Raw genomic sequence first — 26,538 nt, forward strand, 5'->3', positions numbered from 1 at the left:
ACCTAAAGCTTGTGAGGACAGAACGGAGGAATGGACTTATTTTTCACTGCAAGTTGATCTTAAATATAGACATCGGTACAAGGATGAGGTCATCATTAAAGATCAGAGAGAGCCTAGAATTCTATAGCTAGAATGATATTAGAAATAATCCATCTGTAGATGAGAAGACTCAAAGACAAAAGTACTTGTCCAAGGTCGCACAGCAAATTGGCTACAGAGGCAGGGCTAGAACCCTGGGTGTTGGGCTCTCTGGTGCTTCTCCATGTCCCATAGAGTCCCAGACCCATTCAGCAGCGCTACCTACAGATGCTATAGAAAGAGTCTGGCAAACCAAGAACTCCCCAGAGTATCTCACAGCAGATAGCTGCTGCTTCCTCCAGACTGTGCAGTTCCCTGTCGATGTTGCTCAGACCCCCTTCCACTTCCCACATTCTGCTGTCCACAACTGTACCTCCTGGCATCACCAGTCTGGAGAGCACAGAGACAGCACTCAGATTGCTTGCAGGGCAGGCCAGGGGAAGAGCTTGACTAACCAGCCAGGATTTGTACTAACCAGCTGGGGGGCCTTGGGGAAGTCAGGCTCCTTTGCTGTGAAGTGTGGAAATGGAATAAACTATCTCGGGGATTCCGTGGCAGTTTTTGTTTTGCTGCAGTGGAATCCTTTTATACCAGGTGAACCCTTCATTGGCCACACCCCCAAGCACTAAGAAAGAGATGGAGTCAAGTGGTTCTGGTCGAAGGTGGGAAGAAACATGTGCCTTCTTTCTACCCTCTGCACACCCCAGCAGACCCAGAGATCCCTTCTGAAGCACGGGGCTCTGCAGAGCATGGGTAGAAAAGCACTGGAATAAACTACCTCAAAGGCCCTTTCAGCTTCCGCAGTTTATGATTTTATTAATGGTCAGGACTCAGGGGTCTGAACAGAGATGGTATTAATACAGGGCACGATACCCTATGGACCCTCCCGGAGCTATTAAAGATCAAGATCCTCTCTTGCTTTTCCTTGACCAGGCGAAAGAGCCCAATGCAGCCAGGGGTTGCTGACCTGGGCCTGCCTACCTCCCTGGTACCCAGTGCATCTCTCTCAGCTTTTCCCCAATCCCAGAAGCAGCATAACTTCAAGGATTGAAGATCCTATCCTGCAAGAAGAAAGACCTGAGGTGTCTTGAAAACTGGATTAGGCTGTCCGTTTAGGTTGCTGGGAAAGACTTGTCCCCTGCCAGTTCCCATGAGAACTGGGGCAGAGGCTCACCAAGCCCATGCACTGCTCTCGCATCAGTGTTCAAAGCCGTCTGGAAACAAGGAGGTTGTGAGACACGCTCCTGTATTTGCAGAGCTGAGGGTGGACTGCACATGCTAGAACGGTGGTCCCATGATGGGCAGGGATCACAAGCTGCAGCATCCCCTCAGACAGGACCCTCATCACCTCTCTTTGCTTTTACTAATTCTTCACCATCTCAGCCCCAAAGTCCCTCCATGTGGACTTAGCAACCCAGCCCCTGAACCCATATGTTATTTTCCGTGTGTTGTTATCTATGTCCGGCAGTTAGATGCACTGCCAGCACCGGACTGCTCACCAAGTCCCTTCTTGCTTTTGTTCACACCTCAGGAAAGGAAGTGCAAGTTATTCAGTGACTGCTGGGTGCCAGCACAGGGCATATAGAGACTGCTATGAACAGTCATATGTTTTAAGCTCATCTCATGTGGATATCTGTATTTTCAAGTGAGGAGACTGAGGCTCAGAGGGATATAATGACTCAAAAAAAATAAAGGGCAGTCCCAATATTTGAATCCAGACACACCAGAGTATATTTGATGAACTTCAGTGTCACTTCACCCAAGAGGATGAAGTCTTGGGCTCTGAGGAGTGTTGAGAGGGCTGACAGGTATCTTGGAAATTCTCCAGAGGACTAGAGAAAGGATTGCCAGGGGCATCTGCAATCAGCAGGTTGCTCTCCTGAAGGCACTGGGTGCACAAAAAGAGATCTGAACCAGGAGATTTCCAGGGCTGGGTCCTCCTGGGCAAACCTGACAGCACCTGCTAAGAACGCCAGCTCCTCCCTCACCACATTGGCACTGGCATTGAGAGGGGGGTTCTGCCAAGCTAGCCTGCAGTCCCAGGAGGGCTGAGGGGTAGCCTGCAGTCCCAGGGGAGCTGAGGGGGGCGGGTAATGAAGAGCTCTATCCAGACTGGGACCTGCAGCCATGGCCCTGGAGGAGGCAGGGCAGGGGGAATTGGAGTTCTGCTCCTGGCTTCTGAGATCTTGAAGACCAGGTGAACTTAGCGCAAAGCACACTTGTGAACTGGGCCATTTCTGAATACACTTTGACTATTTGGGAATATATAGGCCACCCCCCCTTTTTATCAATACAACATATTTCTCCATTTCATTCATTTCATGTGAAATGAAATTCGTTAATTTCTCTGAAATGTACTTTTAGAGAATCAGTCAACCACACCCCTGTGCATCTACCTTCTCGCAGAAGAAGGGACTGCTGGCCCTTGCCTGCAGCTCCTGATTCTTTATTCAGCATTGAGATGGGCAGGAAAATATAGGCAGTCTTGAACAGGGAGGCTGAAAAAAGGTGTTCTCAAATAAAAACACCCTCGACACCCCCACGACACTCTGTAGCTCTCAGGGTGTGCCTTTCAGGGGCACATCAGTCACAGAAGCCCCCTGCACTCCATTCTGCCTGCGTTTTGGGCGAGCCTGGCGCTAGGCAGACTTGGCTGACAGAAACACCACTCCAGGGCCACTGCACTGTAAAAGAGCAATCTTCTGCCCAGAAACTTTCCAGAAGGCTGGGAACTCACTTATCTGCTGGCAAAATTGCCAACTTGGGGATTCAGCGCCGCTTTTCTGCAAAACAGGCACTGAATTACCCCGCACTTAACAAATGGTTGCCCTGCTCTCCTAAAGCTGCCAACACAAATTGAATTGTATTTTTTCATTGGTGTATACAATGGGTGTGCTCTCCGGCTGGCACTAATTTCCCCCAAGCAAGATAAATGCACAGACCCAAGCCTTCCTGCTTACATTCTGTCTCATTCCAGCAAATTAAAATGTCACAAAGCTCCAGGATTCTTTAGGAGACCCGGTCTGTGGGGAGTGGTGCAGTGGGGGGTGGGGAGGCTATCATTTGGTGTCACACCTCAGCCACCACTTAGAGGAGTAAGAATGAGCACTGATCAAAACACTTAAAACACTCACCGCTTGCCGTGAAATGAGCATCTGAGGAAGGCGGTGTCGATGGAACCTTGCAAGAAGCAAAAAGCTATCATTTGGGCAGTTTTCTTAAGAGTTGTTTTGGCATTACTGGTGTCCTGTCGTGAATTTTTCCCCCGCTCACTCTTATAACGAACCACAATCAATTTGGCTAAATTCAGTCCTATAAAAATTTTCACCTAGAGTGGCCACTTTGTGAATCGAAGTTCATCAGCAAACAAAGTTCTCACAATGAGAACTGGAATTTGATTTTGAGAGGCTCTCAGAGGAGAATTGCAGTAGGAAATGGAATTGCGTTTGCAGCTGAAATGCCCCTGGTTGTGCCTGCCTGGATTTTCTGAAGTTGTCAAAGAACGGGTATTAATAATGTAACACCTGGTTTATGCATTCTCCTTTTCTCTCCGCATCTCCCATCAAAGGGCACTGCAGCAGCTTACTGTCGTCCCTCAGGCATCCTTTTAGGAAAGCGGGTATGTAAGCCTGTGTATCATCATCCCATTTCCCAGAGCAGAAAACACAGGCCCATAAGAAGCTCCTGAGTACCTGAGCAGTACCTGAGAGAAGAGTGTAGCACCGCCCCCCAACCCCCAAAACAATGGTGGAAGCACTGACCTCAAAGCAATTCTAGGGAACTTTTCCCTATTCCTGCCCAGAGGTCAGGCTGTTTGCACCAAATCTTCATTAACAAGGGTCTGCAAAGGGGCGGCACTTCATGTGAGAAGCAGTCAGGAGATGTAGTTTGGAGGCTGAAATATGTGACTTTCTGGGACATTTCAATAGTTTATAGAGCCAGTGGGACCACACACATGAAGTCAAAGCTGTCCCAGAAAATTCAAGATAAATGGTAGCCAACCCAGGGGGGCTTACAATCAAAAGCAGGGAACACCAAAAAGGCAGGCAGGTATAATAGAAGTCCATGGTAAGGATACTTAACCCCCTCATGTGCATTTCCTTTTAGAAAGAGACTTCATGTTCATCTTATTCAACATGGGGCAGGGGTGGAGGTGTCCACTCGGCTTTAAAGGTGAGGCGGCTCAGGGAGATGGAATGGCAAGAGCGAATCCCTGAGCACAGCTGAGGTCCTGTGACCTCTGCACCACACTTCCTCTCCCTCAAGATAAGAAACAGAGGTGCTTGCTGGCTCTGAATCAGCGTCAAGGGTGGCTGCAGGGAAGGTATCCAAATGGAAGGTTCTGGCCAAAGACTCTCCTCCCGTGAGGCCTTGACACGAGTTTCTCACTGTCCGAAATCCTCTCCCCCATACATCCAGATCTTCCTCCTATATATCCCTCAGGTATATATATCCCTCCTATATATCCCTCTGCTCAAATGCCAACTCACCAGGGAGGTCTTTTCTCAAACCCACCCTTACCCATCAAATTTATCCTCCTTACCATCGTAAAGTGTTCTCCATAGCATTTCTCACTTTTTATTTGTCAGTGTCCTGTCTCCTTCCTCTAAGTCCAGCCATGAGAGCTGAGACCTCATCCTGCTTTTGCTTTATACCTCTGTCTAGATTAGGAGTTGGCTGTTTCTATAAAGGGCCACAAAGTGAATACTTTTGGCTCTGGGGACTGTACATTCTCTGTTGCAACCATTCAGCTCTGTCAGTGTGGCATGAAAGCGTCCACAGACAAGGCGTAAAGGGGCATGACAGTGTCCCAGCAAATCTTGATTTATGGACGATGAAATTTGAATTTTATATAATTTTTATGTGTCATAAAATATTCTCCCTGCCCCCTCAAACATTTCAAACTATAAAAAGCATTCTTACCTTTTCTAGGGGCTGTACAAAACAGATATTGGGCTGGATATGGCTTCAGGCCATAGATTGCTGCCCTCTGGTCAAGAGACAGGATGATTAAAACAGACTCACAGGTATAGAGAACAACTAGTAGTTACCAAAGGGGAGAGGGCAAAGAGAGAGAGGCAAATTAGGGGTATGAGATTAAGAGGTACAAACTACCATGTATAAAATTAATAAGCAACAAAGATATATTGTATAGCACAGGGAATTGTAGCCATTATCTTATAATAACTTTTATTAGTGGAATATAATCTGTAAAAAAAATACTAAACCACTATGTTATACACCTGAAAGTAACATTATATTGTAAATCAACTATACTTCAATAAATACTTAAAAAAAAATACTTAAAAAAAAAAAAAAGAACAGAACAGAACTGGGTAGTCGGGGCCTGAGGGGGGCAGTGTTGTCTTGGAGGCCTGGTTCTTTCAAGGAACACTGCAGAATGCTTACCCCTAGAGACCCAGACATGGCAACCCACTCCAGTGTTCTTGCCTGGAGAATCCCAGGGATGGTGGAGCCTGGTGGGCTGCCGTCTGTGGGGTCGCACAGAGTCGGACATGACTGAAGCGACTTAGCAGCAGCAGCAGAGACCCAGACAACTACAGTGCTGTGTGTTTGGTTTGGGGACAGACTGCACTGGGAAGGCAGGGAAGAGGCCCCTCCCACAGGTGGGGAAACAAGGTGGATCAGAGACATTCCTCAGAGGAAATAGCAGAGAAACACCTTTATTCATACATTCAAGTACCAAGTATTGAGAGGTACTGGGGTAGGAGCTCAAGATAAAGACAGGAATGACCTTTGTATTTAAGTGAAAAGTGAAAGTGTAGTCGCTCAGTCGTGTCCGACTCTTTGCAACCTCACGGACTTGCAGCCTGATAGTTCTTCTGTCCAAGGAATTCTCTAGGCAAGAATATTGGAGTGGGCTGCCATTTCCTTCTCCAGGGGATCTTCCCGACCCAGGGATCAAACCCAGGTCTCTCACATTGCAGGCAGATTCTTTACTGTCTGAGCCACAACTCAACAATTGCAAGGGGTTCATAGACATTAACTATTATTTCATTAAATTGATGGTAGGTGCTTATGGAGAAGAAATAGAGGTAGTTATGAGGATATAATAGGTACCCAGGCTAGGTGCCAAGGAGAATGTAGGTTTGTCTGGCAAGACAAAGTGGGGAGGGGTGTGCCAGAGCTGTGCAAAGGCTCAGGGGTGTGAAGGGACCTTCAGGATGGCCGCACTGTTAGATGTGTGCTGGGGAGTGGGGGTGAGGACTTCCCCTGAGAGGGTGCCCAGTGCCTTAGGGTCTTGTGTGTGGTGTTGAGGAGTTTGGGTTTAATCCTAAAAATTTTTTAGTCTAAAATTTTTCATTTGAATGGTGGCCAACCACCTCTCTGGATGGTTCTGTATAAAATCTTGAATTTTCCATCAAAGGCTCAAGACCTCTCATCAAATCTGCCTCACAGGAGAACTTCCAAGAAAAGAAATTGCCATCTATACTTAGGGCTGAGCAAACCCCAGTCAGTTCTGTGATAGTCTAAGAAAAGTAGCAAAATTTGGAAATGATACTCTAACACAGACCTGATTTTCTTTAAAATGGGATGTGATTCTACCCATTTTGCAGGATGAAAAGTTCAGGGTTGTCTCCAGAGAAAGTGAGGATAAAGTGATTTCCCTCACATTGGTTCTTAACCTATTATCACTCACTCTGACACATTCTTTAGCTGGATTTTCTTCGTGTTTGCAGGTGTTCTGGTTTACCAACCACCCCCTTTGCATGACTGAGCCACTGTGGGTCTCTGGATACCTCTGAGTATGTGGCTCAGCCTAGGACTCCTTGGTCCTTCTGCAGAGTATTCGTTTTCATCTTTCACCCTGAGTGGAGAAAGGAAGCCTGTGATGCCCTGCCGCGCCACGCTCTCTGGGCCTGTAGGCTCCTTCTGTGGCCCTCTGTTTCCATTTTTTTCTCCAACTGTCTCTTTCCCCTCTTTGGCCCACCACCCCTATCCCCGCCTTTCTGTTCCACAATTATTCATAACAGAAACAGAAGATTTTATTATTTTGTTTTAATTATTTGAAAAGATTTTTTTTAGGTTTCCTGTTTCTTGTTTAAAAGGCTGATGAAAGAACAGTCTTATATTCATCCCTCAGAAACCAGTAAATAAAAGTTTTTATTTGTGGATGAACCCCCACTGGCTAAAATGTTGGCCATCTGCTCTCTACATAAGGATGCCCCAGGCCTGGGAACTCTGTCCTCATAAAAATCACTCCTGAGGAGCCAGCTTTACTGTGGAGAGAATGCGAACTCTGAGAGAGAACACCAAGGATCCTTCCCCTGGAGCTGCAGTCACCACGTTCAGAGGAAGAACTTCCTCCAATGACTCAGCCTTGGATCCCTCTCCTTATGAGACTGTTCCTAGCTCTGTGTAAGACCCAGTGGTCTGGACTGGATGCTGTGACCCTGTGGGCCCTTCCAACCCAGAACACTTTCTCAGACCCACATACTTTCTTCTGTTCAAACGCTTCCCCCTTCCAAGATAGCACTCCCAGAATTTTCACATTCAGTCCTACCTGTGCAAACTCTCTCCCTTAGAGGAAAAGTCCTGAAAATAAGCTGATTTCACATTCAGAGAGGGTCTTCCTGGGTATCTCATACCGTAAGGAATCTACCCTCAATGCAGGAGACCTGGGTTCAATCCCTGGGTCCAGAAGATCCCCTGGAGAAGGGCATGGCAACCCACTCCAGGATACTTGCCTAGAGAATTTCATGGACAGAGAAGCCTGGTAGGCTACAGTCCATGGACTTGCAAAGAGTCAGACACAACTGAGCGACTAACACACACATATAGAGACAACTACATATGGCATCACTGACTCAATGGACATGAGTTTGAGCAAGCTCCAGGAGTTGGTGATGGACAGGGAAGCCTGGTGTGCTGCAGTCCCTGGGGTTGCAAAGAGTTGGACACTGAGTGACCAAACTGAACTGAACATATGCACATAACAACTCTTTTCCTTAAATCATCTTTCAGTTCTAGTGTCTCTAATATCTTGAGAATCAATCTTAGTGTGTTTACCTTCTCTTTCTTTTTAGAAGTCCATTAGAATCCTGGGTTTTAATAGTTGCTTCCTTGATGTAAGGAGTTTAATTGTGCAGCTCTTAGCATGCCCTGGAGAGTCTGATGAAGATAAATAACCTTAAGTAGCCTCCCTTGGGGATGAGAGAGATGCTCTTTACCCAGAGGCTCTTGTTAAAGAAATTTATTAATTGTTTCAGCAGTGGTAGACTACTTCCCAACTAGATAGGAGGCTCCTTCAGGGCTGGGATCATTTCTTAGCCTCTGAGATTGTTCCCCTGGAGAGGGAAATGGCAACCCACTCCAGTATTCTTGCCTGGAGAATCCCATGGACGGGGGAGCCTGGTGAGCTGCTGTTCATGGGGCCGCACAGAGTCAAACACAACTGAAGTGACTTAGCAGCAGCAGCAGCAGCAGCAGAGGTTGTTCCCTTAAGTCCTAACACAGGGCCGAGGCATAGGATGGATTCCAGACTGTCCCCAGGGGTGCTTTTGTGCCCTCTGATTGTTTGAGCAATGGCTAAGGAACCCTGTCAATTTTTTTGCTGCCTTTGTGTCCTCATCTGTAAAAGGAGACACTCTCTCAACCTCATTTAGGGGAAGAAAAGGGAAAGAAAGTCACATTTCCTGAGCATGAGTGACATCCTGTGTTTTCCCTTCTGCTATTACCCCTGATTGCTACGAAGCACATTTTAGTATCCATCTCACTGTACAGACAAGGAACTCAGGCTCAGTAAGGCTTGTGTGTGTGTTAGTCACTTAGTCCTATGTGACTCTTTGCAACCCCATGGACTGTAGCCCACCAGATTCCTCTGTCCATGGGATTCTCTGGGCAAGAATATTGGAATGGGCTTCCATTTCCTTCTCCATCAGTAAGGCTCAGTGATTACCAAGTAATGCAATTATGGAGTGGTAGAGATGGGACCACTCTTCAGTGATTCATTCCGGGTAAGGACCTAAAATAACAATGGTAAGGGGTCAGTAGGTGGTGATCACTGTTGCCGTCACTGCTGTAGTTATACAAAACCAGGCTCTTGGATTTCCAAGCCCATGCTGTAAGGGTGAGTGAGAGGACCCATGCAGAATTCGCTGGGGTAGGATGAGGAGCCTCGTACATTGGATGAAATTCAAGTAGTTTAAGCCACATGCAGTTGCAAATTAAGTCCATATCCAGAGGGTTTGCCAGTGTGGCTGTGTGTGTGGAAGCCTCCCTCCACAGGGTCTTTTGTTTCCTTCCTCCAGTCCAGCCTCCTTCCTTGGGTGGAAAGAGGGCCTCTACAGAAGGCCCAGGCTACAGTCTCAAAAGAAAGACTCATTTTCTTCCCCAGGGCAAGAAGTGGAGAGATGTATCATAATTTTGGAGCATGCCCTGTCAGTCCCTCCTGCAGACTGCACACAGGAGTCCGGTTGATGAAATGCTATTGCCCACAACCACTCCAGTGCCAAGCAATTGCTTTTCCCACCCAGTCCCACTGAGAACACACTGGCAACACATACCAATTTTACAAACAAGAAAATAGGACCCAGAAGGAAAGAAGGGTTTTCTCCCAAATTCAAGTTAGTTCTTTTCTCCCATTTTTACCATCTCTGCTGAGCAGGCACTCAGCTGCATTTTCCCTTTCTTCACTTCGGGGGCTGTGGGATCGGTGAGCAGGTGGAGCAAGGGACGGAAGGGGGAACCACTTGGCACCCAGATTCCAGCGGGTTTGCTGTGCCTAGACACCACTGGGAACCTGGACTTGAAAGGCCTGCCCTACGCTTTGAGTCACCTGCCCCTGAAAAGCACACACACATTCAAAATCACCGACTGAAACTGGTTCTCATTTGATTTTCTCTGCCCCCTCTCATTTCCCTGGCTAAACCTAAGCATTGACACTTGTCGCCACTATGAACATGTGGCTGTGGAAAAAAAATATGTCTCTATGCCATTGACAAAAGAGGAAAGGCACTCTGTTCAATCAACTGTGGGAGAGACAGAATTATTTATACTGCTTTTGTCAGTCACTGGGAAAGGTAATTTCATTGCTGAATTTTAAGTTTTTCATTAATTAACCACTTTTTCAGTTCAGTGCTCCGCAGCTAGGCAAAACTCACAGCAGAGCCATTTTGCAGAAAGGCTGGGGGGAAGCTTGGCTTTGGCCTTGCCGCTCCCAGGACATAACGGATGTTTCCGTGTTTTTGTTTTCTGCAGTTTCTTGGGCTGTGTTCTGGTGCAGATATTAGATGTTTCATTTAAGACTTGGTCTCACCCAAACTGTCTGCAATTTAATATGTCATAATATATACTTGGGTAAATCATCTCTGTGTCATCTCTCTCAACGTTCTGTTATTAAAGCCCATTTTTCATGGTAAAATATTCCTCCAAGAGATGACACGAGGTGCACACGTCCCCAAGTCTAGTATTTAACACTAATAGGCTGAGCCTTCTCTCTGAAACTAAACTAGGAATTGAGAAAATGTAGCAGAATGAATCAGGAAAATGCTTTCTTGGAAATGGAATGAGATTTAGACTAGAAAGAGGATTCTGAAGAAAGCTGACATTTTACCTGAACCCTCCAGATAATTGCTTCATCTTTTCCACTTCGCTCGGAAAGTAGAAACCTGGCAAGGCTTGCCTAGGGAACAGCGAGTGACTGGTTTCAGGGAGATTATGCAGTGGCTCTCAGTGAGGACAAGGCGTGCAAAGTTGTCAGAACTCAAGTGTAGCAAAAAGTTGATGATATTATGGGATTATGAAATTTCTGTCTGTAGACATCCTTTGGGATCAGAGTCTTTGAAATGTCACTCCTGCCCCAAACAGAGAGCAGATAAAAGCTTTGTTGATTCCAGAAAGACACCTGAATACCTATTTTGTACAGGTTCAGGACAGGTGCTGGGCGAGTGGAGAACATGAGCTTGGTCCCCATGAGTTTATAAGCGAATGAACCAAGATGGACTATGTTAGTGGGGCTGCCAGTTGGCTCTTAGCAAGGCCAGTGTTTTCTGGGCCCTGGTCACATGATCCCACTATATCAATAAGGAATCAATTATCTAAGCCATAGGTAATCAATTTGTCAGCCAGGTTGTACTGAGTATCTAGTGAGTTTTTAATGTGTGAGAATACCAAGGGCAATGAGATAGCCAAATGACATGGCCTAGTTTCTGTTGCCTTTGGTCACAGAGCAGCTGGCTTTACTTAAAGGCCCCTCCTCGCTAAGACTTCTGTATAGAAAACACCACCCAGAGTTCCTTGCATATTAAAAAATAAAACTTTTATTATTTATTTTGATGAGAATAGCTAACATATTCATTGTGAAAATTTGAGAAAACAAAGCCTAAAAATTCAGAAAAATTACTTGTAACTTTATGACTTAAAGATGACCACATTTAACATTTTGTTGCATGTCTGCCCAGTCTCTTTTTCTTTCTATTCATATATTTATGTTACATAGTTTATAGATCACAGTACAATTCTGTTTTGTGACTTTTTTTTATCACGTAGAAATATGTCATGATCATCTTCCAGGTCATTAACTGTTCTCCTCCAACCTTATCTCCAGTTCCCACTGTATGCCTGAATTACTTCACTTAACCATTCTCCTTTTTAGGCTGTTTCTTTCTTTTCTTGGTATTATCAGTAAATCATATTCTGGAAACTAAATTGTACTCACCTCCATATCATTTCTATTAAACAAATTCTAAGTTTTGAATTGCTGAGGCTAAGGTTTTTGCCGAATTTTAAGGTTATTGCCAAATTTTCCACCAAAACCCTTCAACCAGTTTACGTTCCTACCCGCAATATGTGTGACAGCTTGTTTCTCCACATTCTTGCCTTGGCTGCTTACAAGGTTTAAAGTCTCAACAACATGTGAGTGCTTTGAGGATGCCTTGCCCCACAGTAATATCAACTTTCCATGTGGACTTGAGTCGGTACACCCAGGACATCTTATTTCTTGTATTGGAAGACAGCATGTCAATTCTGCTATTATTAGTGGTTTCTTAAATATGAGACAAGCTCGCAGTGCTTCCTTGATGCTCTAGTGAGTTCTGTGTAAACCCAGGATGTCCTGACAAAGCATGATATGGACACTCAAATCCCTGAAAACCTAATGACTGATTAGAATTCAGCCATGGTGGGTGCCTCACCAACAGACCTGGATAAATTGGACCGCTCATAAAGTGATCCAGGCAGGGTGGCTCTGGCTGGGTCTTGCCTGTTTTCCTGACCTGTCATTCCTTCCTGCAAGCTTGTAGCTCAAGCAGGGGCCACCAGATTCAACTTGCCATAAAGGGCAGCTCCAGGAGACCCTATGTATCTACCCATACTGGAAAAGTTCCTCAATTCAGTAAAACCTGATTTGGTGCTGATACACAAAATTGTGAGTGTCAGCAGTGGTTCCCACACAGGCCTAGAGATTCTTCTCTTTCTTTTCTCTTCCTCTTTTCTTCTTCCTCTTCACCTCCCCTTTCCCTTCCTTCCTCTTCCTCCTCTTCTTTTTTTCTAACGGCTCCAATTTAATCTCTCCAAGTACTGAACTCATATGCAAAAGGTAATAAAATCCTTCTAGGAGAAAAACAGAGTTTATGTTTAGAATAACAACCTCTGTATTTTGCAAGATGCTGTGAAGTTGCTGCTGTGCAATGGGGAGGGACTGGGTGAGGAGAGGCCGGCTGCCTTTGTCTGGCTGCCCTGTTTTTCCATGTGATAAGCTAAGCCCGTGGAAAGGTAGCTGCTGGCGATGAAGAGAGCTGGGCCACTGCCTTGGAGATTCTCCACTGAATAATCTGACTGAGAAGATCCCCAGGGCTCCTCTCATTTGTTTAGGCTTTGTTGTTGTTTATTCAGTAGCTAGCAAACATTATTTTTCTATAATCGCTTGCTTGATGCCTGGTTTCTAACACTCAGTTGGTTTTCTTTGCCTCCCTTTGCTCTTGTTACCCTCTCACCAACTGCAAGTTTCTCTTAGGCTTGCCAAGCAGGGTCCTGGGATATCCGTGTGTGTATATGTGTGTGTGCATGCTCACTCAGTACTCAGTCATGTCCAAGTCTTTGTGACCCCATGGACTGTAGCCTGCCAGGTTCTGCTATCCTGGGATGTCTATCCACATCTATCTATTTATCTATATCCATATCTCTATCTATCTATCCATCTATCTTCCTGCACTTCAGTCCCCTTCATGCTCACCATTAGGAAGCTGCTGCTGCCGCCAAGTCGCTTCAGTCGTGTCCGACTCTGTGCAACCCCATAGACGGCAGCCCACCAGGCTCTGTCATCGCTGGGATTCTCCAGGCAAGAACATTGGAGTGGTTTGCCATTTCCTTCTCCAACCTGAGTTTCAATCTCCATTTCACCATTTGGGGTCTTTTTGTTCTTAGACTTGAAACTTCTTTGCCTCACGTTTCATCAATGAGTTTAATAATCTTCTCTCTGAGGGATTTATGTAGGGGTAAATGAGAATATATTAAATTGTTCTGCCATGCAAAGCCACAATAGCACCCAGACCCAGAGTTCACTTTGTCAGCTAGAGTTGTGCTCTGCAGTCATCTTCTCATGCTCCATGCCTGGCATAGAGCAAGTGACCAGTAAATGGAAGCTGTCATGATGAGGGTGATGATTTTCTGCTTCCTTCAGAAAACAGCCTCAGGTCAGTAGGCTGCACTGTTATCCCCAAAGGATATTCTGATGAATGCCCTTGGCTATACATAGCCTGCAAGTCTGGGTCCCAGGGAGAGGGTCAGCTGTCCTGCCTCTCTGGAAGGTCCATGAATGGTGGACCTGAAGACAGATAAAGTCTTCTTCTTCCCAAGGAAGGAAGCAGAGTGCGTCTGAGTGCACATCTCATGTCCATTGTCCAGGCAGAGCAGTCTCGTAGAGATTCTACCTGTACCTGTGAGAATGAAACTGGTTGCCTTTTACCTGAGGTGCCCTAAAGTCCCCAGCAGATTGCCAAGGCTCACTCACTCAGAGTTTGGAATTGACCTAATTATCAAACTCTGCAACCGCTGGATCCCTTCTAGAAACAGTGCTTTCCATTGATTCATCCTAGTTGTTCCGACATTTATCTGCACATTAGAATTTCCTGGAAATTTTTAATAATTGTCAAAGCCCAGGTCTCATCCAGACCAGTTAGTCACAATCTTAGGGGTGAGACACAGACACCAGGGTTATTTCAAGGCACCGAGTGATTCCCGTGGCAGACCAGTTTGAGAAGCACTGGCCTAGCCTAATGTGAAAAGAAGGTGAAGACTGTGCAGTAACTCAGATCCCAGCATGGTCTGTGCGTGCCGTTATCTGGTCCACCATGGCGCTGCCTGTCCCCAAGAAGGGTTGCTGGGAAATTCGCTATGGTGTGTGTTTTTTTCCATTAATTGGATGCTGTTATGTCTTTTTCTAAGGTTTCCTTACCATGTGCATCACAGGCATAACATCTAATCTCTATTTTCCTGGTGAGAACTCAGAGGAGATTTTGCAGATACCATAGTGAGAACCTTAAGAGAAAGTGAACCGGTGTAGAAGTTTTCAATCACTTTGCCCTCAGCAGGCAGGACCCCCTTCCCCGGTCTCTCTGTATTAAAGCACGAGGCCCAGGGGTCCTCTCGGATCAAATCCTGGAAGAACCATGGGAAAGCAAAGTGATAGCAGCACAAACACACCAAAAAGTAAAGCAACAACCAGAGATAATAAGAATAGTTCAGCCTGTCTCTGACTCAGAGCAGAGCATCTTGAGGCCTCGAACTCTTCACTTGTGAGGATCTCAGTGGACAAACTGAGCTCTTCCATTCCAGGACTCTGCAAATACGGGTGCTTTTTATTATTATCATTTATCTCTTAGGAGGGAAGTGGAGAAAGAAAAGAAATAAATGGAAGACTGGGCTGAGCAACTCAGGGTGAGGCATCTGCACAGATGACCTTGGTAGCACAGGAAATCTTGGAGGAGATGAGCATTTTGCCACATTGTCTCAATAGAGCTAAGAAGCAGTGGTCTTTCCCTTTACTAGGGTGGGAAGTGGTGGTGGAGATCCTTCACGCCAGGCATGGAATAGGTGCTCTTTGAACACCCATTTGACAGTGTCTACACCTCTATTGGTTAGATAGTATCACTGACTCAAAGAACATGAATTTGAGCAAACTGGGAGATAGTGAAAAACAAGAGTCTGGAATCCTGCAGTCCATTGGGTTGCAAAGAGTCAGACATGACTTAAAGGCTGAACCACAACAATGCCTCTGTTGATTTGTTTTTGTTTCAATTTTGATAGCTAAAAAGATAATATAGGTAAGAGACAATGTCTGTCACCTACATGATACTGGCCTTTGAAAGTCCAGGTTGGAATAGTCTGTTTCCAGGGTTCAGAAGGAGTATCCCCTGAGAGGAAGTTATATTATCCTCAGCAATGAGGGAGGCAACTCCCTACGTCAGAAAGAGACTATTGGTTTGTATGTCACAAAATCATCCATTGTCCTGCCTCCCCCTGGTATGCCATTCATCACTCTGCCATGTCTGTCTGTAGCATTCTGTTAGTTGTGGTGAGGGGGCGGTCTATGTCCATGCAAGCAATGGCACTGTGGACAGAGACGCATTAGGCTTTGAAAATCGTCCTAGTCTACAGGTAGTCTCAAGGTCATGCACAAAGACTAGGTATTCCTGAGTTTTTCTGGTGCTTCTCTGAATCTTCTCTCAACTCCAGCACCAACCCTCCAACCCCCTGGCGTCCAGTGATCTTTACTGACTAATAGTCAATGTCTCCCTTTCATTCAGCAATCCAGGTTACCCAGTTGCAAACAATTGAAAGCATTTATATAATTAAAAAAATATGTAAAGGCACCCTACCTATCTAGCACAGAGTGCATATTCAATATAAGTAAATTGAATTTGAAATAAATTGTTTTTGGAGAGAGATGTGGGTAATTAATTGTTAAACAGCAGATATCTTCTATGTTCTAGGCCCTATGACATTACAGAGAAGTCAAACTGGCCACTGCTCTTTGGGAGGCTATGTTTTTGTGAGCAAAGCATATAAGGACCAGCTTCAATTAACAGCATGGAATTAAAAAGGCTTGTCCAGGCAGGGGATATAATTTGCCTTTGCTCTTGTCTTTGAAAACAAAGTCAAGTCTCTGCATAGAAGGTACCCCACCCAGGATGGACTAGCCCTTTCAGATCTGTTAAGCCCTTTCCTGAGTACTGTCATTTTGCCCGTGATCCCCAACTTTGGTCACTGGAGCACTTGTTAGAAGGTTAATAGTTAAGAAATAAGTTAGGAAAAAGAGCAATCTTTTCTCTGCCCATAAGCCCTCCATTCTCATAAATTGGGTCCACATTCACTCCAGTGTAAATCTTGTGAAGTACCATACTCAAATGTGAACACTGTACAGGTGAAACATTTCCGGAATCTAGCTCTCATTTTTTTCCCTTCTTTGCTTTCCTCTTTCTGGTGGTCACATTACTAGGATGTAATGACCTTATCAAGGAGTGAAATTGTTCTTCCATACGCAGCCCTGGGAAGACACCATCTGGAAGATGGGCATTTGGAGTCTCTACATTTTAAAGAGGAAATTGACAAATTTGTGCTTAGATAAGGTTATAGGCCTGGAGAAGGGGCCATGTCTGATCAAAGAACTGGGAGTATATAGTATAGAAACGAGAAAAACTTGAGGTGCTAATAATTGTTTTCAAATAGTGGAAAGACCATCATGTGTGGAGAGGACAGACTTCCTTAGTCCTGTCCAGATGGCAGGATAGGAGATGTAAGTAGATGTTAAAATACAGCAGGTTTGAGCTTGGACTAAGTCAGACACAGCTCATAATGAAATCTCGTCCAACACAGGAGGTGCTGTCTCATAAGCTGCAGGCAGCATATTCCTAGATGGGCAGAGAATTGCAAGGTTCACGTGGCCTGTGGGAGTCGGTGCTTCCTCTTTGTCCGTTGCTTTCCTCTCCTCCTCTTTCTCTTAATTCTAAATCCATTATTAAATCCTTGTTGAGCAAAGCCAGGAATCGGTGACTCTCACTCTGGCCTATGCTAGAATCACTTTGAAAAGCTTTCCAATAGCATTACCAAGACTAGTTAAATCCAAACATTTAGGAATGAAACCCAGGCGTCTGTACATGTTTACAGTCCCCCAGCTGATTTTTGAACATGATCCATTTTCAAACATGACGGATGCTCCGCTGACACTGGACTTGGTTTCCCCTTAAGCTCCTGTACCTCAACCAGCAAAGGGTCACAACATCTTCTATGCCCAGCCCAACACTCCTCTTCCAGTCACCAGGGTGCTGTTATATAGTCAGTCACATAAACAACTGTAATCCGGGCTGCTGCTGCTGCTGTTAAGTAATCCAGGCAGTTCCCCCTTATTTTAAAGTCTGTTGAAGGGTACAAGCACTCTGTTCCCATATGGGGCTTGTTGCGAGCCAGAAGGAAGGCAAGCACATTCTCTGAAATTGTAAGGAGCTGTGAACCTGTGCTTAGTCGGTATCATGGGACCTTCTATAGTTGTGCTGTCCAAGCAACATAGATACTTGAAATTTTCTAGTAGCCATATTAAAAAAGTCAAAATGAACAGATAAAATTAATTTAACACAGTATATCCAAAACACTATAATTTCAACATTAAAATTATGTAAAATTATTACATTAAAAATTACATGGAAATATCATATAATATGGGCTTCCCAGGTGGCACTAGTGGTAAAGAATCCACCTATAATTTATATACTACAGTATTTTCTCATTTTAAGTGTAAGATTCAATGATTTTTAGTATTTTGCAGAGTTGTGCAACCATTGCTGCTGCTAAGTCGCTTCAGTCGTGTCCGACTCTGTGCGACCCCATGGACTGCAGCCCACCAGGCTTCTCCGTCCATGGGATTCTCCAGGCAAGAACACTGGAGTGGGGTGCCATTTCCTTCTCCATGTGAAACCATTATTACCACAGTCTAATTTTAAAACAGTTCCATCATCTCCCCAAAATCATTCAGCCTATCTGAAGTCATTCTCAGTTCCCATCCCCAGCCCCAGGCAACTGCCAATCTAGTTCCCATCTCTATAGCTTTAAAGGTAGTTGTGAAATATGTGTCTTCTGGGTTTATCGTCTTTCATTTAACATAATGTTTTTGACATCCAGTCATGTTGTAGCATGTATCAGTACATTGTTCCTTTTTATTGCTGAATAATATTCCATTGTAAGGATATGCCACAATTTGTTTATCCACTCACCAGTTAGTGGACATTTGAGTCATTTCTAGTCTTTAGCTATTACATATGAATAAAATCCTGTGAACATTCACATACAAATTTTGTGTAGACTAATGTTGGGTTATGTACCTTGGGTATTATGTACCTTGGGTAGGTACATAATGGAATTGCTAGATACATGTTAACTTTATGTTTAACATTTTAAGAAACTTCAAAGCTTCTTTCCAAATAATGAGATATTTTACATTTAAAAAAATGTATTTAAAATCTGCTGTGTATTTTATAGTTATAACACATTCAGTTTGGACTAAACACATTTCAAAAGCTCGATAGTCACATGGAGCTTGCTAAGTCACTTCAGTCGTGTCTGACTCTGTGCAACCCCATAGACGGCAGCCCACCAGGCTCCCCTGTCCCTGGGATTCTCCAGGCAAGAACGCTGGAGTGGGTTGCCATTTCCTTCTCCATTTCTGCCTGGACAGAAATCCTATTCAAATCCAAAGCCAGCTCAGAAGAGCACACACAAACACACACACACATGTACATACATCTCTAAATACACACATATATGGTCATCATAAACTGATACACAGCAGTTCCACTCATATTTCTCTTCTTTCATGATTTATCATTTGCCTTTACTGAATGTTGCAATAATTATATTGTACTAAATAAATATGCTTTACAATAATTTATCCATGGCTTGCTGAAATACATTTCTCATGGGACAGAAGGTGATAAATTAACAGAAGTATATCCCCCTAAATGAAGATATAGAACCTCATTAAGCGTTGATGGCAAATATTAAGAATATGGAGAGACAACGAAGATTAGAAAGCTGAACATATTAAAAATCCTATCATAATTCTGGAAATCTCTATTACTTGTCAGTGATGACAAGTGTTTAGCTAAGGCCTCTTCTGGCAGGAGTTAAAAACTACTTCTCCTACTTACTTCATCACTTCGACCCAGTTATCCAAGATCCCAACATGTGTGGTCCCTTGGCTCTCTGAATTCCTAACAAATAGCCCTGGATATAATTCTTAGTCTTCAAAACCACTTACAGAGCAAAGGTCTCAAGACCATCAGATGGTCCCCCTTCAATACACAGATTTCTGGAAAGGCTGTTGAAGTTTGATTTGGGGCTATCCATACCCTGAAGGCAGCTAAGCTAACATCCACCCAACTTTTCAGGAACTCTCTTTGCTTTCATATCTGGGTACGCTTGTCAGAACCTTTCAAAGTGTATAGATACTGGATGTGTATTGACCAGAGAAGTAGCTTTGCCACCTATACATATGATTATGGTAGTGTTTATGAACAGGAAATTATAGGCTACCCTCTTAAACGTTTCAAGTTTGATCTATTATAGCAATTAGTGAATTATTTCACATTTCTAAACCTAAATTCCCTGTCAGTTTAATTCAGGAGTCACTTGTGGGTATCTGCTATGTGCCAGGACTGGGATAGAATGCTGGGGAGAATGAATGAATAAATTGAATAGTTGAATGCTGAATGAATGAATTGTGATGTATACCCTTGGGGAGAATATAGGCTACCTGGAAACGTGGGCACAAGTCATAATAAGGTACTAGGTTTTGGAAAATGTTATATACAAAATTATGGATGTAGGAGAGGAAAATAAGACTGACTTTGCTTGAGGAAGTTGGAAAAGGCTTACCAGAAGGGCAACCTTTGAATAGGCCTTGAAGGAGATTTTGAGGTGCAGAAGAGGAGGAAAGACAGAGAAGATGGTCTGTGAAAAGCCTCAGTGTCATGGAAGAGAATAGCCCAGGGTAGACAGGACCATCTTTGTGGATTGCAGGCTGGGTCACAGAGTGAACCTAAGAACTGGGAGGAGAGAGGTGTAAAAATGGTGTTGAATCAGGCTAAGGAGTTTGGCCTTCATTATATAGGCAAAACTTAAGAGTAATAAGGACTCTTGGGAGAGGCAGACTGAAAGCATTTAGTCAAGGATTAACCCTGAGATGAGCAAAAGTGTGTCAAAAAAGCTTTTCAAATCTAGGAGTCCAAAGTTCTCTGATTCTGTGAATGACCTGAAGCATTGTAACACATGCCATAAACCGACCAACATGTTTGAAAATGAAGAAGAGATAGGCCCTTGATTAAAGCTGATCATGTAGTATTTATAGAAACCAGAAAGAAGGAAAACTTTTCAGATCAGATTTGGTTGGCCTCGGTCTTTCCCAGCAACCAGAAGGGTTTTTGAAACATAAGGACTCAAATGAGGAATGCAGTGCATACATCATTAGCCAGACATGGGAGGAGGAAAGAGACAGCCTTTCATCTCTTTAGAGGCACTATGGACTCTTAGCCCAGAGGACCCCTTTTCCAGGACTTCAAAAGAACACATGCATGAAAGCCCAGATTCCCTGAGTCAGCTTGGAGGAGAGGGCAGAGGAGACTGCACATATGCAAATGTCTATCTTAACACATATCCTAAAATCCCAGCATCAATTATTTTACAACTCTTTGGCACCCCCATGGCCTACCTGTGCTTTTTGGTTTTGCTTTTGTTTCATCTATCCTATATGTTCCCTGATAACAAGGAGAGTCTATATACAACCCACTCAATATAATGTAGTATATAGTAGATCTGGAAATAGTGTCAGACTTTATTTTTTGGGGCTCCAAAATCACTGCAGATGGTGACTGCAGCCATGAGATTAAAAGAGGCTTACTCCTTGGAAAAAAAGTTATGACTAACCTAGATAGCATATTGAAAAGCAGAGACATTCCTTTGCCAACAAAGGTCTGTCTAGTCAAGGCTATGGTTTTTCCAGTGGTCATGTATGGATGTGAGAGTTGGACTGTGAAGAAGGCTGAGCGCCGAAGAATTGATGCTTTTGAAGCGTGGTGTTGGAGAAGACTCTTGAGAGTCCCTTGGACTGCAAGGAGATCCAACCAGTCCATTCTGAAGGAGATCAGCCCTGGGATTTCTTTGGAAGGAATGATGCTAAAGCTGAAATTCCAGTACTTTGGCCACCTCATGTGAAGAGCTGACTCATTGGAAAAGACTCTGATGCTGGGAGGGATTGGGGGCAGGAGGAGAAGGGGACAACAGAGGATGAGATGACTGGATGGCATCACTGACTCTATGGACGTAAGTCTGAGTGAACTCTGGGAGTTGGTGATGGACAGGGAGGCCTGGCATGCTGCGATTCTTGGGGTCGCAAAGAGTCGGACACAACTGAGCGACTGAACTGAACTGAACTGAATGTCTATTTTGTAGCCTATCAGTGAGTGTTTGAGATGAAGGGAAATGCTTTCATTTGGGGGCCGTTGGTCAGTTTTATCTAGCAGCTATTTGTTAGTTAAAGGGTTAAAATAAAAGTTGCTGACCTATTTCTACTACCTGTTTCCAGTTCCCTGCTGAAACATCCCTCTTGCTGAGTGCCCCGGGATCTGAGACCAGTGAGCTCTGAGCCCTGAGCCCTGAGGATCTGATTGGAATTACTTCAAAAGTCGTTCCCTAAGAGAGTCTCAGCATCCTTGGCTGGACAGGAAATACCCACATTTCTCACGATCATTTGGTTCCTGAAAACCAAGCACTTTCAATATGTCTTAGTGTTTCCAAATGGGCTATTTGATGATCTGCTCTAGGCTACTTACAAGCAGAATTTAGAGGATATGTCTCGATTTCAGGGTTATGCTTAGTGCTCTTATTCTTTTCTTTTTTCCATTAAAAAAGGTTGTGTTTGCTTTTTTTCAGTCATGAATTAATCAGTTAATATCTAAATGTCTAAGATGCAAAGTATGTAGAGAACACAGTATATATGATTTTATTATACATTTGTATGATAAATGTTCTTATCCATGGAATACACCACATTGCTGTATGAAATATTGTAAACTGGAGTCAGATTATAAAAATGAAACATTTGTAAAGATATTTCTGAATTAACTAGTTAGTATTAAAAGAAGGAAGAAATAAAAATATGGGACTGTAATTTAAGTTTTCTGGAAGAGAGATACTTGTAACAGGCTAAACCACCTAAGTGTATACACTGCAAATGGAGGCTAGCTCAGGCCCCTGGAGGCCTAGTAACAGCCTTCTAGAAACCTAGAATATATCATCAGTATAAACCTGGGCAGGTAGAATATTAATCAGAAAACCCTAAGCTGGATGTCATTTCCAGGTTTAAATGAAACCTGGAGAGTTCTCACAGGCCCCACTAAAATTACTAGGGAAACCTAAGACTTCTTGATGACAACTTTTATTTAAAGGAGCGTGAACCCCTGAAATCACAGTGGCTGCCTTTCTTATGCCCCTCCCTGGCCCACCTCCATTCAGGTCCCTAAACAATGACTATGACCTTGGAGAATGTGTCCCTGCTGCATTTCTTGTATCCCTTGTCTCTGAAAGTTGTCAACAACAACGTTAAGTGCTCAGAACAGTCTTGTTGGTGATAGTAATGATTGTGATGGCAAGTAATAATGAGAGTGAACACTTCCTGAGTCCTTGATGAAGACCAGAGAGGATGCTAAATGCTTTTACATAATTTTCCTCTAAGAAGTCTCACCACAACACTATGGGAGGGTCCTCTCACTGTTCCTATTTTACAAATACCTTCAAGAGGCTGTTTTCATTAAGATCACACCTTCTATAATAGAGCCAGGATTTGGCCCAGGGATCAGAGCTCCCAGTGCTGGGGCAATACCACTCCAGGCTACAGCATTCTCCCAGGTAAGGCCCTGGACCATTGCAGGTACAGAGTTCTAATGCCAAGTTTCCCTTGGGGCCAGCTTTGACTATCTCCTCACTCAATAGGGGTGCAGCTTCTCAGGATTCCAATCCCTTTCTCCTACATCATGATCCTTTAACCTGATTCTTAAGGCAGTTTCCTTCTGTAAAAACTTACACCTCTAACAGCCTGAAAAGCCATTATTTCTTCAATAACCAAATATTTTTTCTAAACAATTTTTATAAATTTTTAACAATTATCTTTTTTTTTCTTTATTCTTAAATAACTGGTCTTTTTTCTTCTCATTTTTGAAAATCAAAGCATTCTTGTTTTCCAAAGAAATTGAGAGCCTGCCCTTATTTATTTATCGTCATCACCTGTGACTATTAGGATTTAAGATACAAGATGTAAGATACGGCTGCATCTTCAGACTCTCACAATGAGTGTCATTAACCATCTGCTTCTTTAGCTGGGCTTTAGTTATAGAGCATCTAAATTGAACTAAAAATAAATCATATTCATTAGGTCCAAACCAAGGGATCAAGGACGAGAGAGAAATGGTGGGTGGAGATGGGAAGCAGGCAGCAAGTTCCACTTGTATAAATGGGCAGATCAAATATTCAGACTGACTGTTTCCAGGACAGAAGCACTGAATTTAAAATTAATCCTTATAGCTCTATGATTGAGATTATCACACAGATTTCAGAACCTGATCTGAGGTCATAAATTAAAACTCAAATCCCATGGCAGCCTGGTAGACAAAGTAATTGAGCAAAATGAGCTCTTGGCTCATTTTGGGGCCATTATCTCACTAAAATTACTAGGGAAACCTAAGACTTCTTGATAACAACTTTTATTTAAAGGACATTGAACCCATGAAATCACAGTGGCTGCCTTTCTTATGCCCCTCCCTGGCCCACCTCCATTCAGGTCCCTAAACAATGACTATGACCTTGGAGAATGTGTCCCTGCTGCATTTCTTGTATCCCTAATTTTAGTCAGATAATTTTAGTAAGATGATAATGATCACTCACCATCATGCCTCAGTGATGGGACACTAGAGAGTGGTGGGGATCATGGGGAAGTAAGAGTGTTCCAAGAGCACTGAGAGGGTCAGAAATTCAACCCTGATAAATTATTGCCACCAAAACACCAGGCCCATTCTTGCTAGACCTTCTTTTTTCCCTCAGAGTGGCTGGATATGCAGGTATTAATGTGACTGATGTTTCCTCACTTTTAAGCATTGATACTAATCCAAATTTAAAAGCCAGTGCTGACCAAGACTTGGGCCAAAGGAAAGCTACCCATGGACAGTGGCCTCTGGGGACTGATGATTCGCCCTTTCCTAAACCTTCTCCAGGTCTGACTATTTTTTTGCAATTTAGATCTCACTTGAAATTTAGAGCCTTTCTCCCTCCCTGACTGTAATAGCTAAGGAAGTCTTAAAGCTCAATTTACAATATAAGTTCAGTGACTTCATTTAGGTTTCCTTTGTTTTCACCTAATGATTTCCTTGGATATAATTACACTTAGACATTCCATTCAATACCCATAAAGCAATTGATATACTTTTAAATATAGTAATTATTCTTATCAAATATTATTGAAGTTAATACTAAGGTAAGCCATTATAGAACATTCAAGTTTATTGATATAAAAAGGCAAATTGATAAACTTCATATATAAGATTTGATAGCATAAAATGACTCAAATTGTTTACATTAAAAACAAAATTAAATGACAAAGACTAAATGGGAGTAGTTTCTTTTAGCAAATACAATAGACAAAGGGTTAATAGCCTTGTTTTAAAGACTTTTTACAAAATGAATGAGGCATATACTAAACTTCCTATAGATAACTGAACAAAAGAAATGAACAGACAGTTCACAAAAGAGGAGAAATAACTAATTAAAGAACATATGGGGGAAAGATTCAGCCTCACTAGTAACTAAATAAATGCAAATTGAAACAACAAATATTATAATTCCCATTGTTGACAAGACTGCAATGAAACAGGTACCTCCATGCATTGCTGATGGACAAAATAGAAAGGCTTGTTTTGTTAGCAAGCAATAAGTTAATAAAAACCAAGAGTTCAATTCTGTTAAGTAAATATTGAGCTCCTTCTGTGAGCTAGGCATTGGTGTATGCCACTGACAAAGGCCTACCCTTATTCTCAATGAGTGAGTGAGTCTTGTGCAGGAGGCAGACACACATAATTCCATCACTAAAAGGTAAATGGCAGAGGCATCCGCAACATGTGGCAAAAGCAGGAGTAAGGTCATCACTTAGCCTGGAGGGTTTGGAAGGATTATTTGAAGAAATAACCCTGAGCTGACACTTAAAGGGTGATTAGGATGTAGCTGGATAAAGAAGGGCAGTGAGAAGGAAGAAAAGAAGGGAAGGCAGTCTCTACAAAAGGTGGAGCATGGGCAAAGAGACCTGATGCCTGCAGGAAGTTTGGAACAGCTGCAGCATCCTATGTGAAGCAGGAGGCTGCAGATGGACCCTGGCTGACCTATACCTTGATAGCATGAACCTCAATCCAGAGGCAACACAAGGTATAGAAGTAGGGAAAGACCAAATTAGATGTGCATTTTTTAAATCCTTCGTAAAAGTCACTGTAGTTTACTTTCTAATTTAAAAAGTGACAGATGAAAACGAACAACCCAATTACAAGCTGGGCAAAGGACTTAAATAGACATTCCTCCAAAGAAGATATACAAATGACCAATAAGCACATAAAAAGATGCTCAACATTACTAGCCATTAGGGAAATGCAAATCAAAACTACAGTGGATACCACTTCATACCCATTAGTTGGCTATTATTTTTTAAAAAGTAAAAAAAGAATTTTGGTTAAGAGTGTAGAGAAATTGACATTGTTGTACAATGCCAATGGGAATGTAAACAGTTTGGCAGTTCCTCAAAATTGGTGTTTCTTGGGGGAGCCTGGTGGGCTGCTGTCTATGGGGTCGCACAGAGTCTGACACAACTGAAACGACTTAGCAGCAGCAGCAGCAGCAACAACAAATATGGAATTACCATATGACCCAGCAATTCCATTCCAAGGCATATCCCCAAAAGAATTGAAAGCAAGGACTCAAACAGATGCTTGTACACCAATGTTCATAGCAACATGATTTACAATAGTCAACATTATTTACAACAACCCAAATGTCCAGCAACAGATGAATGGCTAAACAAAATGTGGTATATATATATATATATATACACAATGGAATATTATTTAGCCTTAAAAAGAAATTAAATTCTGACCCATGGTACAACATTGAAGAAATTATGCTAAATAAGAAATTTAGCTAAATTTCTTGAAGAATTACTTGAAGAAATTATGCTAAATAAGCATCATAAAAAGACAAAACTCTATCATTGCACTTATATGAGGTACCTAAAGTAGTCAAATCCACATAGACAGAAAGTAGAATAAAGATTACCAGGGGCAGGAAGTGGATAACTGGGTGATGAAAGAGTTCTCAAATTGTATGGTTGTGACAGTTTAATAACAACATTGTGAGTGTACTTAA

The 26,538-nt window shown here is 43.2% G+C and overlaps 1 protein-coding gene across 1 annotated transcript in view; it reads left to right on the forward strand.

Moving 5' to 3' along the window:
- The window catches only part of ALK (ALK receptor tyrosine kinase), a 737,626-nt gene that overhangs the window by 371,926 nt on the left and 339,162 nt on the right, over positions 1-26,538 (forward strand). The window lies entirely within an intron of this gene.

Source organism: Bubalus bubalis, chromosome 12 (genome assembly GCF_019923935.1).
Source record: "Bubalus bubalis isolate 160015118507 breed Murrah chromosome 12, NDDB_SH_1, whole genome shotgun sequence".
NCBI classification, from domain to species: domain Eukaryota; kingdom Metazoa; phylum Chordata; class Mammalia; order Artiodactyla; family Bovidae; genus Bubalus; species Bubalus bubalis.